The sequence below is a fragment of the Rhinopithecus bieti genome, unplaced genomic scaffold (genome assembly GCF_001698545.2).
Source record: "Rhinopithecus bieti isolate Rb0 unplaced genomic scaffold, ASM169854v2 scaffold_26425, whole genome shotgun sequence".
Classification (NCBI taxonomy): Eukaryota; Metazoa; Chordata; class Mammalia; order Primates; family Cercopithecidae; genus Rhinopithecus; species Rhinopithecus bieti.
In genome coordinates, this window is record NW_016811900.1 from 1,144,477 (window position 1) to 1,159,987 (window position 15,511).

The 15,511-nt window shown below is 43.0% G+C and overlaps 1 long non-coding RNA gene and 1 pseudogene across 2 annotated transcripts in view; both read right to left on the reverse strand.

Moving 5' to 3' along the window:
* The window catches only part of LOC108544291 (uncharacterized), a 238,320-nt gene that overhangs the window by 122,466 nt on the left and 100,343 nt on the right, over positions 1–15,511 (reverse strand). The gene's annotated exons all lie outside the window — the stretch shown is intronic.
* On the reverse strand, positions 2,888–5,274 carry LOC108544290 (disks large-associated protein 4 pseudogene; annotated as a pseudogene). The gene has a single exon (XR_001889791.1). The product of XR_001889791.1 is annotated as a disks large-associated protein 4 pseudogene (transcript).

The following is a 15,511-nucleotide window of genomic DNA, read 5'->3' on the forward strand; positions in this document are numbered from 1 at the left end:
AAGGAAAAACTGGTACCAGGCACTGCAAAACACACTGAAGTACAAAGTCCAATGACACAATGAAGCAGCTACATAAACAAGTCTGCAAAATAACCAGCTTGCATCATGATGACAGGATCAAATTCACACATAACAATACTAACCTTAAATGTAAATGGGCTAAATGCCCCAATTAAAAGGCACACAATGGCAAACTGGATAAAGAGTGAAGGCCCATTGGTGTACTGCATTCAGGAGACCCATCTCACATGCAAAGACACAAATAAGCTCAAAATAAAGGGATGGAGGAAAATTTACCAAGCAAATGGAAAGCTGAAGAAAGCAGGAGTTGCAATCCTAGTTTCTGATAAAACAGACTTTAAACAAACAAAAATCAAAAAAGACAAAAAAGGCATTACATAATGGTAAAGGGATGAATTCAATAAGAAGAGCTAATTATCATAAATATATATGTACCCAATACAGGAGCACCCACATTCATAAAACAAGTTCTTAGAGACCTACAAAGAGACTTAGACTTCCACATAATAATAGTCAGAGACTTTAGCATCCCACTGTCAATATTAGATCCCTGAAACAGAAAATTAACAAAGATATTCAGGAACTGAACTCAGCCCTGGATCAAGTGGACCTGATAGATATCTACAGAACTCTCCACCCCAAAACAACAGAATATACATTCTTCTCAGTGCCACATGGCACTTACTCTAATGAATCACATAATTGGAAGTAAAATACTCTTCAGCAAATGCAGAATAAGTGAAATCATAATAGTCTCTGAAACCACAGTGCAATAAAATTGGAACTCAAGATTAAGAAATTCACTCAAAACCACACAACCACATGGAAACTGAACAACCTGCTCCTGGATGACTCACCGGTAAATGATGAAATTCAGGCAGAAATCAAGAAGTTCTTTGAAACTACTGAGAACAAAGAGACAATATACCCGAGTCTCTAGGATGCAGCTAAAACAGTGTTAAGAGGGAAATTTATAGCACTAAATGGCCACATCTAAAAGCTTGGAAGATCTCAAACCAATACCCTAACATCACAACTAAAAGAACTAAAGAACCAGGAGCAAACAAATCCCAAAGCTAGCAGAAGACAAGAAATAACCAAGATCAGAGTGGAACTGAAGGAGTAGAGACACAATAAACCCTTCAAAACATCAATGAATCCAGGAGCTGCTTTTTTTTTTTTTTTTTTTTTGAAAAAATTAATAGACTACTACCTAGACTAACAACGAAGAAAAGAGAGAAGAATCAAATGGACACAATAAAAAATGACAAAGGGGCTATCACCACTGACCACACAGAAATACAAACAACCATCAGAGAATATTATAAACAATTCCATTCAAATAAACTAGAAAATCTAGAAGAAACACATCAATTCCTAGACACCCACACCCTTTCAAGACTGAATGAGAAGGAAGTCAAATCCCTGAATAGATCAATAACAAGTTCTGAAATTAAGGCAGTAATAAATAGCCTACCAACCAACAAAAGCCCAGGACTGGACAAATTTACAGCTGAATTCTACCAGACGTACAAAGAGGAGCTGGTACCATTTCTTCTGAAACTATTCCAATCAATTGAAAAGGAGGGACTTCTCCCTAATTCATTTTATGAGGCCAGCATCATCCTGATACCAAAACCTGGCAGATACATACACACACACACACACACACACAAACGCACACACATACACACACACACACACACACACACAAAATCCCCTGATGATCATCGATGCAAAAATCCTCAATAAAATACTGGCAAACCGAATCCAGCAGCACATGAAAAGGCTTATCTGCCATGACAAAGTCAGATTCATCCCTGGGATGCAAGGCTGGTTCAGCATATGCAAACCAACAAATGTAATTCATCACATAAACAGACTAAAGAAAAAAACCGCATGATTATCTCAATAGACACAGAAAAGGTCTTCAATAAAATTCAACATCCCTTTATGTTAAAAACTTTCAATAAACTAGGTATTGATAGAATATATCTCAAAATAGCTGAGCACAGTGGCTCACACCTGTAATCCCAGCACTTTGGGAGGCCGAGGTGGAATATATCACCTGTGTTCAGGAGTTCAATACCAGCCTGGCCAACATGACAAAACCCTGTCTGTACTAAAAATACAAAAATTAGTCAGGCATGGTGGTAAGTGCCTGTAGTCCCAGCTACTCAGGAGGCTGGGGTGGGAGAATCGCTTGAACCCTGGAGGCAGAGGTTGCAGTGAGCCGAGATAGCATGACTGGACTCCAGCCTGGGCAACAGAGCAAAACTCTATCTAAAATATACACACATTTATTATATATATATAATATATATTATATATTACACATATATGTAAAAAATATATACATACATATTTGAGATGGAGATATATATATAAATAAGAGCCATTTATGACAAACCCACAGCCAATATCATACTGAATGGGCAAAACCTGGAAGCATTCCCTTTGACAACCAGGACAAGACAAGGATGCCCTCTCTCACCACCCCTATTCAACACAGTATTGCAAATTCTGGCCAGGGCAATCAGGCAAGAGGAAGAAATCAAGGGTATTCAAATAGGAAGTGAGAAAGTCAAATTGTCTCTGTTTGCAAATGATATGATCCTATATCTAGAAAACTCCATCATCTCAGTCCAAAAGCTCCTTAAGCTGATAAACAACTTCAGCAAAGTTTCAGGATACAAAATCAATATGCAAAAATCACAAGCATTACTATACACCAACAATAGATAAAGAGACAGCCAAATCATTAATGAAATCCCAGTCACAACTGCTACAAAGAGAATAAAATATCTAGGAATACAGCTAACAAGGGACATGAAGGACTTTTTTTTTTTTTTTTTTTTTNCCCGCCTCCTGCCAGGTGCCCCGAGAGCCAGCGGCGGCGGCGCTGGGTGGGCATGGGTGAGCAGATGGGCGTTTGTTAAATATACACTCTAAGGTCTATGTGCATATGTACACATACATACAGACACCGCCGCCCGCCCCTCGGGCACCAGACACAGGCGCGGCTGAGGACAGACAGCCCCTTGGAAGCCACTCTGAGTCCTAGATTTTGCTGAAGGAAGAAGGGGCTGGAGAGAATAAAAAGGCGGGAGTCTGGAGTGTGATAACTGTGGCTTCGTCTCATTTCCCCCTCCAAGACTAAAACCTCCCTCATCTGCTCAGTGGTGAGTCCTGCCTGACACTGCCCAGGGCTGGCAGGGCACCTCCCAGTGAGGCGCCTCCATCTGCGTGTGTGTGTGCGCGTGAGGTTGTGTGTGAGCACTTGGCGGGGGAGGGAGGGGACGCGTGTCCATCTCTCTGTCCTCTGGGCCCTCAAACTGCAGAGAGGGCTGAGACCCAGAAAGCTGCTTGCCACAATGGTGACCACTGTGTGAGCTCTGAAGGGAAAAGAGAAAAACATAAGAATGAAAATCCAAGGTCAGAGCGGGGGGTAGCCGGGGAAAGGAGGAGGGAACATGGCAGGTGCCCAAGGCTGCCCTTGGACTGTCGTCATCTTGTAAACAAGCTAGTGTGAGTTCTCATCAGATAGAAGGAGTAAAAAGACCGCAGTCTGGAGGCTGAGCCGGGAGTTGCCGACGTCCATCTATCTTGTCCACCACGGCCAGTAAGAGGAAAAAAAAGTTTCCTAGTTTCGTGATTTTTGTTGATTTTTTTTGTGAGTAAAATTTTCATAACCTAAAGCTGGGAGGGACCCAAAAAAGCCAAATGTGAGCCCTTGTATGCGTCAATTTGAAAGTTGGCTCAGGGTCTCTAGACAGAATAACCATAGCAAAGGCTGAGAAAACTCTGTTCCATTCGCACTTAGTTTTTGTGGTTTTAATGATTTAAAATCATTTCTTTCCTCCTGCATGGTCTCAGAGCCTGGTGTGGGCCTCCAGGACATAAATCTCGATGCTGTCCGCGCTCTCAGTGGCTGAGTTCTGCCACACAGAAGCTGCCCGCTTCGCCGCCAGGAGTCTTTTGCGGGCCTCCTGGCGCTGCTTGTCGCTGGCGTCTGAGGCCTTGTCACGGCTCACTGCCGGCTTGGATTTGGCTGGCTTCTTCGGGACCGGAGCGGGTGGTTTCTTCTCTTCCTTTAGTGAAGACTTCCTCTTCTCGGGGGTCTCCACCAGCTGCCAGCTGTTGGCCTTGAGGTGGTAGAGTTCATCGAACTTCATGCTGATGTCCTCGATGGACAGCTGTAGCAGGTCCCAGAACCCTGCCAGGTCCTGGGCTATGGGGCGTGGGTTGGCATCAGGGTTCAAGTTTTGCTCACAGAGGCCCCGGAACTGCTGGAATTTCTGGGACATCAGTAGCTGGGCACTGCCCACCGCACTGAGGACTTTTCCTAAGACTTCTTCAGAGAGGTTATTCTCTTTGGTCTCCTTGTCCATCTGGCAGCACCAGCCTTCTAGTCGCTCCGTTTCTGCCTGCAGCAGCTTTAGGAACCAGTAGCCGTCTCGGTGGCAGGCCCCTGGCTGTGCTGGCTCTGCTGGGGAGCTGGAGGAGGTCTCAAGCCAGGGGTCGGGTGGGGGCAGCGAGGACACCTCTAGGGCAGGGTCGCTGTTGTCTCCATAGGAGAGGTTGCGCTTGATCTGGGCAATCTTGGGGGCCTGCCAGGGACCGGCATCGACGCTGATGGAGTTGGGGTGAGGGGTACAGTCCGGGAGGCTCCTCTCAGATGACTTACAGCTTGAGTCATTGGCATCCTGGGTATCCGAGTCTGTGTCCCGTCGGGAGGACATACTGTGAGAGGGGACGCTGCTTCGCCAGTCGTCCTCTACCTGAACCCCGATGGACTGGAATTTGGTAGCGGGACTGGGCTCCTCTTTTGGCACTGGCTGAATGCAGTCAACTTGTATTCCTATTGATGACAGTTTCCTTTTGGGGACGGCCTCGGCATGGGACTCAGAGCTGGTCAGTGTGCCTTGTTCACTTTTCAGAGACGCATGTTTTGGGGGTGGCTCTGCGGCTTCAGGGGCTGGGACGACTCCACCGCGTGTCACGCTGGGCGGTCGGGTACTGCTGTCCAGGCTGTCCGATGAGTTGCTCAGGCCCGACTGGCTAGTCACCTCACTCTTGTGGTCCTGGCTGTCCCGGTAGGTGTCCTGGGCAGACTCAGTACTGCTCTGGACTGTGACTGAGATGAACGGCTTTGAAGTGGTGCGTGGAGGGACCGGTGGTGGGGTCTTCTTATAGGCCACTAGGCATGAGGAACCCTCCTCCCTCACGCAGCCCGGCCCGAGGCTCCGGTTTTGTACTGACATGAAGGACTTTTTAAGGAGAACTACAAACAACTGCTCAAGGAAATACGAGAAGACACAAACAAATGGAAAAACATTCCATGCTCATGGATAGGAAGAATCAGTATCATGAAAACGGCCATACTGCCCAAAGTAATTTATAGATTCAATGCTATTCCCATTAAGTTACCATTGATATTCTTCACAGATTTAGAAAAAACTACTTTGAAATTCATATGGAACCAAAAAAGAGCCCATACAGCCAAGACAATCCTAAGCAAAAAGAACAAGGCTGGAGGCAACATGCTACCTGACTTCAAACTACACTACAAGCCTCCAGTAACCAAAACAGCATGGTACTGGTACCAAAACAGACACATAGACTAATGGAACAGAATACAGATATCAGAAATAAAATTACACATCTACAACCATCGGATCTTCAACAAACCTGACAAAAAAGCAAGCAATGGGGAAATAATTCCCAATATAACAAATGATGCTGGGAAAACTGGCTAGCCATATGCAGAAAATTGAAACTGGATCCCTTCCTTACACCTTATACAAAAATTAACTCAAGATGGTTAAAGACTTAAATGTAAACCTCGAAACTATAAAAACCCTAGAAGAAAATGTAGGCAATACCATTCAGGACATAGGCATAGGCAAAGGTTTCATGACAGAAACATCAAATTTCAACAAAAGCAAAAATTGACAAATTGGATCAATTAAACTAAAGAGCTTCTGCACTGCAAAATAAACTATCATCAGAATGAACAACCTACAAACTCCAATTAAAAAGTGGGCAAAGAAAATAAACAAACACTTCTCAAAAGAAAACATGCATGTGGCCAAGAAACATGAAAAAAAGCTCAACATCACTGATCATTAGAGAAATGCAAATCAAAACCACATTGAGATACCATCTCACACCAGTCAGAATGGTGATTATTAAAAAGTCAAGAAACAACAGATGCTGGCAAGGCTGTGGAGAAATCAGAACACTTTTATACTGTTGGTGGGAATGTAAATTAGTTCAACCATCATGGAGGAGGGTATGGTGATTCCTCAAAGACTTAGAATCACAAATAAAATTTGACCCAGTAATCCCATTACTGGGTGTATACCCAAAGGAATATAAATCATTCTTTTATAAAGAGAACATACATGCACATGCATGTTTATTGCAGCACTGTTTACAATAGCAAAGACTTGGAATCAACCCAAATGCCCATCAATGACAGACTGGATAAAGAAAATGTGATTGCTAGCAAGATGGCCAAATATGAACAGCAATGGTCTGCAGCTCCCAGTGAGATCAATGCAGAAGGTGGGTGATTTCTGGATTTCCAACTGAGGTATCCGGTTCATCTCATTGGGACTGGTTGGACAGTGGGTGCAGTCCATGGAGGGTGGGCCAAAGCAGGGTGGGGCGTCACCTCACCCAGGAAGCACAAGGGGTTGGGGAATTTTCACCCCTACCCAAGGGAAGCTGTGAGGGACTGAGCTGGAGGAACCATGCACATTCTGGCCCAGATACTGCACTTGAACCACTGTCTTCACAATCTGCAGACCAGGAGATTCCCTCTGGTGCCTACCCGACCAGGGCCCTAGGTTTCAAGCACAAAACTGGGCAGCCATTTGGGCAGACATTGAACTAGCTTCAGGGCTTTTTTTTCCCCCCCATACTCCAGTGGTACCTGGAACGCCAGCAAGACAGAACCATTTACTCCCCTGGAAAGGCGGCTGAAGCCAGGAAATGAAGCGGTCTGATTTGGCAGGTCCCACACCCATGGAGCCCAGCATACTAAGATCAATTGGCTTGAAATTCTTGCTGTCAGCACAGCAGTAGTCAGATCGACCTGGGACGTCCAACTTGGTGGGCGAAGGGGCATCCACTGTTGCTGAGGCTTGAGTAGGCGGTTTTACACTCACAGTGTAAGCAAAGCAGCCAGGAATTTTGAACTAGGTGGAGCCCACTGCAGCTCAGCAAGGCTACTGTGGCCAGACTGCCAGATTTCCCTTCTCTGGGCAGGGCATCTCTGAAAAAAAGGCAGCAGCCCCAGTCAGGGATTGATAGATAAAACCCCCATCTGCCTGGGACAGAGCACCTGGGGGAAGGAGTGGCTGTGGGCACAGCTTCAGCAGATGTAAACATCCCTGCCTGATGGCTCTGAAGAGAACAGCAGACCTCCCAGCACAGTGTTCAAGCTCTCCTAAGGGTCAGACTGCCTCCTCAAATGGGTCCCTGACCCTGGTGTATCCTGACTGGGAGACACCTCCAAGTAGGGACCGAGAGACACCTCATACAGGAGAGCTCTGGCTGGCATCTGGTGGGTGCCCCTCTGGGATGAAGCTTCCACAGGAAAGAACAGGCAGCAATCTTTGCTGTTCTGCAGCTTCTGCTGGTGATACCCAGGCAAACAGGATGAGTAGTGGATCTCCAACAAACTCCAGCAGACCTGCAGCAGAGGGGCCAGACTGTTAGAAGGAAAACTAACAAACAGAAAGGAATAGCACGTTCACTCAAAGACCCCATCCAAAGGTCACTAAAATCAAAGACCAAAGGTAGATAAATCCACAAAGATGGGGAGAAAGCAGCACAAAAAGGCTGAAAATTCCAAAAACCAGAATGCCTATTCTCCAAAGGATCACAGCTCCTCACCAGTAAGGGAACAACACTGGAAGAAGAATGAGTTTGACGAATTGACAGAAGTAGGCTTTAGAAGGTGGGTAATAACAAACTCCTCTGAGCTAAAGGAGCATGTTCTAACCCAATGCAAGGAAGCTAAGAACCTTGAAAAAAGGTTAGAGGAATTGCTAACAACTAGAATAACCAGTATGGAGAAGAACATAAATGACCTGATGGAGCTGAAAAACACAGCACGAGAACTTCATGAGGCATACACAAGTATCAATACCCAAATCAATCAAGCAGAAAAAAGGATATCAGTGATTGAAGATTAAATTAATAAAATAAAGCATGAAGACAAGATTAGAGAAAAAAAGAATAAAAAGGAATGAAAAACGCTTCCAAGAAATGTGGGACTATGAGAAAAGACCAAACCTACATTTGATTGGTATGTGTGAAAGTGATGGGGAGAATGGAACCAACCTGGAAAACACTCTTCAGGATATTATCCAAGAGGATAATATTATCCAGGAGACCTTCCCCAACCTAGTAAAACAGGCCAACATTCAAACTCAGGAAATACAGAGAACAGCACAAAGATACTCCTTCAGAAGAGCAACCCCAAGACTCATAATCATCAGATTCACCAAGCTTGAAATGAAGGAAAAATATTAAGGGCAGCCAGAGAGAAAGGTCAGGTTACCCACAAAGGGAAGCCCATCAGACTAACAGCAGATATCTCTGCAGAAACCCTACAAGCCAGAAGAGAGTGGGGCCAATATTCAACACTCTTAAAAAAAAGAATTTTCAACCCAGAATTTCATATCCAGCTAAACTAAGCTTCATAAGTGAAGGAGAAATGAAATCAAATGGACACATTTTACAGACAAGCAAATGCTGATTTTATCACCACTACGCCTGCCTTAGAAGAGCTCCTGAAGGAAGCACTAAACATGGAAAGGAACAACCAGTACCAGCCACTGCAAAATCATACCAAATTGTAAAGAATATCAACACTATGAAGAAACTGCATGAAGTAACAGGCAAAACAACCAGCTAGCATCATAATGACAGGATCAAATTCACACTTAACAATATTAACCTTAAACATAAATGGGCTAAATGCCCCAATTAAAAGACACAGACTGGCAAACTGGATAAAGAGTCAAGACCTACCAGTGTGCTGTATTCAAGAGACCCATCTCACATGCAAAGAAACAAATAGGTTCAAAGTAAAGAGATGGAGGAATGTTTACCAAGCAAATGGAAAGCAAAACAAAAAGCAGGAATTGCAATCCTAATTTCTGGTAAAAACAGACTTTAAACCAACAAAGATCAAAAGAGACAAAGAAGGCCATTACACAATGGTAAAGCGACCAATGCAGCAAGAAGATCTAAGTATCCTAAATATATATGAACCTAATACAGGAACACCCAGATTCATGAAGCAAGCTCTTAGAGACCTACAAAGAGACTTAGACTCCTACACAATAATAGTGGAAGACTTTAACACTCCACTGTCAATATTAGACAGACCAAAAAGACAGAAAATTAACAAGGATATTCAGGACTTGAACTCAGTTCTAGACCAAGCAGACCTAATAGACATCTACAGAACTCTCCACCCCAAATCAAGAGAATATACATTCTTCTAAGCACCACATCATGCTTATTCTAAAATTGACCACATGATTGGAACTAAAACCTCCCCAGCAAATGCAACAGAATGGAAATCAAAACAGAGTCTCTCAGCTCACAGTGCCATCAAATTAGAACTCAGGAATAAGAAACTCACTCAAAACTACACAACTACATGGAAACTGAACAACCTGCTCCTGAATGACTACTGAGTAAATAACAACATGAAGGCAGAAATAAAGATGTTCTTTGAAACCAATAAGAACAAAGACCAGAATCTCTGGGACACATTTAAGGCAGTGTGTAGAGGGAAATGTATAGCACTAAATACCCACAAGAGAAAGCAGGAAAGACGTAAAATTGATACCCTAACATCACAACTAAAAGAACTAGAGAAGTAAGAGCAAACAAATTCAAAAGCTTGCAGAAGACAAGAAATAACTAAGATCAGAACAGAACTGAAGAAGATAGAGACATGAAAAACCCTCACAAAGTCAATGAATCCAGGAGGTAGTTTTCTGAAAATATCAACAAAATAGATAGCCAGACTAATACAGAAGAAAAAAGAGAAGAATCAAACAGATGCAATAAAAAATAATATAGGGGATATCACGACTGATCCAAGAGAAATATAAACTGCCATCAAAGAATACTATAAACACCTCTATGCAAATAAACCAAAAAAAAACTAGAAGAAATGAATAAATTCCTGGACACATACACCCTCCTGAGTCTAAACCAGGAAGAAGTTGAGTCCCTGAATAGAAAAATAACAAGTTCTGAAATTGAGGCAGTAATTAATAGCCTGACAACCAAAAAGTCCAGAACCAGATGGATTCACAGTGGAATTCTACCAGAGGTACAAAGAGGAGCTGGTACCATTCCTTCTGAAACTATTCCAATCAATAGAAAAACGGAATCCTCCCTAACTCATTTTATGAGGCCAGTATCATCCTCATACAAAAACCTGGCAGAGATACAACAAAAAAGGACAATTTCAGGCCAATATCCCTGATGAACATCGATGCAAAAATCCTCAATAAAATACTGGTAAACTGTATCCAGCAGCACATCAAAAAGCTTATCCACCACAATCAAGTCAGCTTCACGCCTAGGATGCAAGGCTGGTTCAACATATGCAAATCAATACATGCAATCCATCAGATGAACAGAACCAATGACAAAAACTTCATGATTATCTCAATAGATGCAGAAAAGGCCTTCAACAAAATTCAACACCCCTTCATGCTAAAAACTCAGTAAACTAGGTATTGATGCAACATAGCTCAAAATAATAAGAGCTACTTATTACAAACCACAGCCAATATCATACTGAATGGGCAAAAACTGGAAGCATTCCCTTTGAAAACTGGCATAAGACAGGGATGCCCTCTCTCACCACTCCTATTCCACACAGTGTTGGTATTTCTGGCCAGGGCAATCAGGCAAAAGAAACAAATAAATGGTACTCAAATAGGAAGACAGGAAGTCAAATTGTCTCTGTCTGCAGATGACATGGTTGCATATTTAGAAAACCCCATGATCTCAGCCCAAAATCTCCTTAGGCTGATAAGCAACTTCAGCAAAGTCTCAAGATACAAAATCAATGTGCAAAATCACAAGTGTTCCTATACACCAATAACAGACAAACAGAGAGCCAAATCATGAGTGAACTCCCATTCACAATTGCTACTAAGAGAACAAAATACCTAGGAAGACAACTTACAAGGTATGTGAAGGACCTCTTCAAGGAGAACTATAAACTACTGCTCAAGGAAATAAGAGAGGACACAAACAAATGGAAGAGCATACCATGCTCATGGATAGGAAGAATCAATATCATGAAAATGGCCATACGGCCCAAAGTAATTTATAGATTCAATGCTATCCCCATCGAGCTACCACTGACTTTCTTCATGGAATTGGAAAAAACTACTTTAAACTTCATATGGAACTAAAACAGAGCCCGCAATGCCAAGACAATCCTAAGCAAAAAGAACAAAGCTGGAGGCATCATGCCACCTGACATCAAACTATACTACAAGGATACAGTAACCCAAACAGCATGGTACTGGTACCAAAACAGATATATAGACCAATGGAACAGAACAGAGGCCTCAGAAATAACACCACACATCTACAACCATCTGGTCTTTGACAAACCTGACACAAACAAGCAATGGGGAAAAGATTCCCTATTTAATAAAAGCTGTCAGGAAAACTGGCCAGCCATATGCAGAAAACTGAAACTGAAGCCCTTCCCTACACCTTATACCAAAAAATCAACTCAAGATGGATTAAAGACTTAAACATAAGACCTAAAACCATAAAATACTATAAGAAAACCTGGACAATACCTTTCAAGACACAGCCGTGGCAAAGACCTCATCACCAAAAGCAATGGCAACAAAAAAGAAAATTGACAAATGGGTTCTAATTAAAATAAAGAGTTTCTGCACAACAAAAGAAACTATCATCAGAGTGAACAAGCCACCTACAAAATGGGAGAAAATTTTTGCAATCTATCCATCTGACAAAGGATTAATATCCAGAATCTACAAAGAACTTAAAGAAATTTACAAGCACAAAACAAACAACCCCACCAAAAACTGGGCAAAGTGTATGAACAGACACTTCCCAAAAGAAGACATTTATGCAGCCAATAAACATACGAAAAAAGCTCACCATCACTGGTCATTACTGAAATGCAAATCAAAACCACAATGAGATACCATCTCACACCAGTGAGAATGGCGATCATTAAAAAGTCAGGAAACATGTGCTGGAAAGGATGTGGAGAAACAGGAATGCTTTTACACTGTTGCTGGGAGTGTAAATTAGTTCAACCATTGTGGAACACAGTGTGGCAATTCCTCAAAGATCTAGAACTAGAAATACCATTTGACCCAGCCATCCCATTACTGGGTACATACCCAAAGGATTATAAATTATTCTACTATAAAGACACATGCACACATATGTTTACTGTGACATTATTCACAATAGCAAAGACTGGGAACCAACCCAAATGCCCATCAATGATAGACTGGATAAAGAAAATGCAGCACATATACACCATGGAATACTATGCAGCCACAAAAAAGGATGAGTTCATGTCCTTTGCAGGGACATGGATGAAGCCTGAAAACATCATTCTTAGCAAACTATCAAAAAGAACAAAAAACCAAACATCACATGTTCTCACTCATAAGTGGGAGTTGAACAAGGAGAACACATGGACCCAGGGAGAGGAACATCACACACCAGGGTCTATTGGGGAGTGGGGGGCTAGGGGAAGGATAGCATTAGGAGAAATACATAATGTAGGTAACAGGTTGATGAGTGCAGCAAACCACCATGGCACATGCATACCTATGTAACAAAACTGCACATTCTCCCCATGTAGCACAGAACTTAAAGTATAACAATAATAAAAAAAAAGAAAATGTGGTACATATACACCATGTAATACTATGCAGCCATATAAAGGAATGAGACCGATCCTGGAGCAAGATGGTCGAATAGGAGCAGCTCCAGCCTCCAGCTCACAGTGCAAGTGACACAGAGGACGGGTGATTTCTGCATTTTCAACTGAGGTAACAGGTTCATCTCACTGGGGAGTGCCGGACAATCGGTACAGGTCAGCTGGTGCAGCCCGACCAGCGAGAGCTGAAGCAGGGCGAGCCATCGTGCCACCTGGGAAGCGCAAGGGGGAAGGGAATCCCTTTTCCTAGACAAGGGAAACTGAGACACACAACACCTGGAAAATCGGGTAACTCTCACCCTAATACTGCACTTTACCAAGGGTCTTAGCAAATGGCACACCAGGAGATTATGTCCCACACCTGGAGGGAGGGTCCCACGCCCACAGAGCCTTCCTCGTTGCTAGCACAGCAGTCTGAGATCTAACTGCAAGGTGGCAGCGAGGCTGGGGGAGGAGAGCCCGCCATTGCTGAGGCTTAAGTAGGTAAACAAAGCCCCTGGGAAGCTCAAATTGGGTGGAGCCCACCGCAGCTCAAGGGGGCCTGCCTGTCTCTGTAGACTCCATCTCTGGGGACAGGGCATAGCTAAACAAAAAGTAGCAGAAACCTCGGCAGAGGTAAATGAGTAAATGACCCTGTCTGACAGCTTTGAAGAGAGCAGTGGATCTTCCAGCATGGAGGTTGAGATCTGAGAATGGACATACTGCCTGCTCAAGTGGGTCCCTGACCCCTGAGTAGCCTAAATGGGAGACATCCCCCACTAGGGGCAGACCCACACATCACAACTCACACGGCGGGGTACACCCCTGAGACGAAGCTTCCAGAGCAAGAATCAGAGAGCAACACTCGCTGTTCAGCAATATTCTATCTTCTGCAGCCTCCGCTGCTGATACCCAGGCAAACAGGGTCTGGAGTGGACCTCAAGCAATCTCCAACAGACCTACAATTGAGGGTCCTCACTGTTAGAAGGAAAACTAACAAACAGAAGGGACAACCACACCAAAACCCCATCAGTTCATCACCATCCTCAAAGACCAAAGGCAGATAAAACCACAAAGATGGGAAAAAAGCAGGGTAGAAAAGCTGGAAATTCAAAAAATCAGAGCACATCTCCCCCTCCAAAGGAACGCAGCTCATCGTCACCAATGGATCAAAGCTGGATGGAGAATGATTTGACAAGTTGAGAGAAGAAGGCTTCAGTCGATCAAACTTCTCAGAGCTAAAGGAGGAACTACTTAACCAGCGCAAAGAAACTAAAAATCTTGAAAAAAGAATAGAAGAATGCATAACTAGAATAATCAATGCAGAGAAGGCCATAAACGAACTGACAGAGATAAAAACCATGACATGAGAAATATGTGACAAATGCACAAGCTTCAGTAACCAACTGGATCAACCGGAAGAAAGAGTATCAATGATTGAACATCAAATGAATGAAACGAAGTGAGAAGAGAAGTCTAGAGAAAAATGAGGAAAAAGAAATGAAGAAAGCCTCCAAGAAATATGGGATTATGTGAAAAGACCAAATCTACGTCTGATTGGTGTGCCTCAAAGTGAGGGAGAAAACGGAACAAAGTTGGAAAACACTCTTCAGGATATCATCCAGGAGAACTTCCCAAGCCTAGTAAGGCAGGCCAACATTCAAATTCAGGAAATACAGATACTCCTCGAGAACAGATACTCCAAGACACATAATAGGCAGATTCACCAAAGTTGAAATGAAGGGAAAAATGTTAAGGGCAGCCAGAGAGGAAGTCTGGTTACCCAAAAAGGGAAATCCATCAGACTAACAGCAGATCTCTCAGCAGAAACTCTCCAAGACAGAAGAGAGTAGGGGCCAATATTCAACATTCTTAAAGAAAAGAATTTTCAACCCAGAATTTCATATCCAGCCAAACTAAGTCTCATAAGTGAAGGAGAAATAAAATCCTTTACAGACAAGCAAATGCTGAGAGATGTTGTCACCACCAGGCCTGCCTTACAAGAGACCCTGAAGGAAACACTGAACATGGAAAGGTACAACCAGTACCAGCCATTCCAAAAACATGCCAAAATGTAAAACCATCGAAGCTAGGAAAAAGCTGCATCAACTAACAAGCAAAATAACCAGCTAATATCACAATGACAGGATCAAGTTCACACATAACAATATTAACCTTAAATGTAAATGGACTAAACGGTCCAATTAAAAGACAAAGACTGGCAATAAAGAGTCAAGACCCATCAGTCTGCTGTATTCAGGAGACCATCTCACATGCAGAGACACATGTAGGCTCAAAATAAAGGGATGGAGGAAAATCTACCAAGCAAATGGAGAACAAAAAAAAAACAGGGGTTGCAATCCTAGTCTCTGATAAAACAGACTTTAAACCATCAAAGATCAAAAGAGACAAAGAAGGCCATTACATAATGGTAAAGGGATCAATTCAACAGGAAGAGCTAACTATCCTAAATATATATGCACCCAATACAGGAGCACCCAGATTCATAAAGCAAGC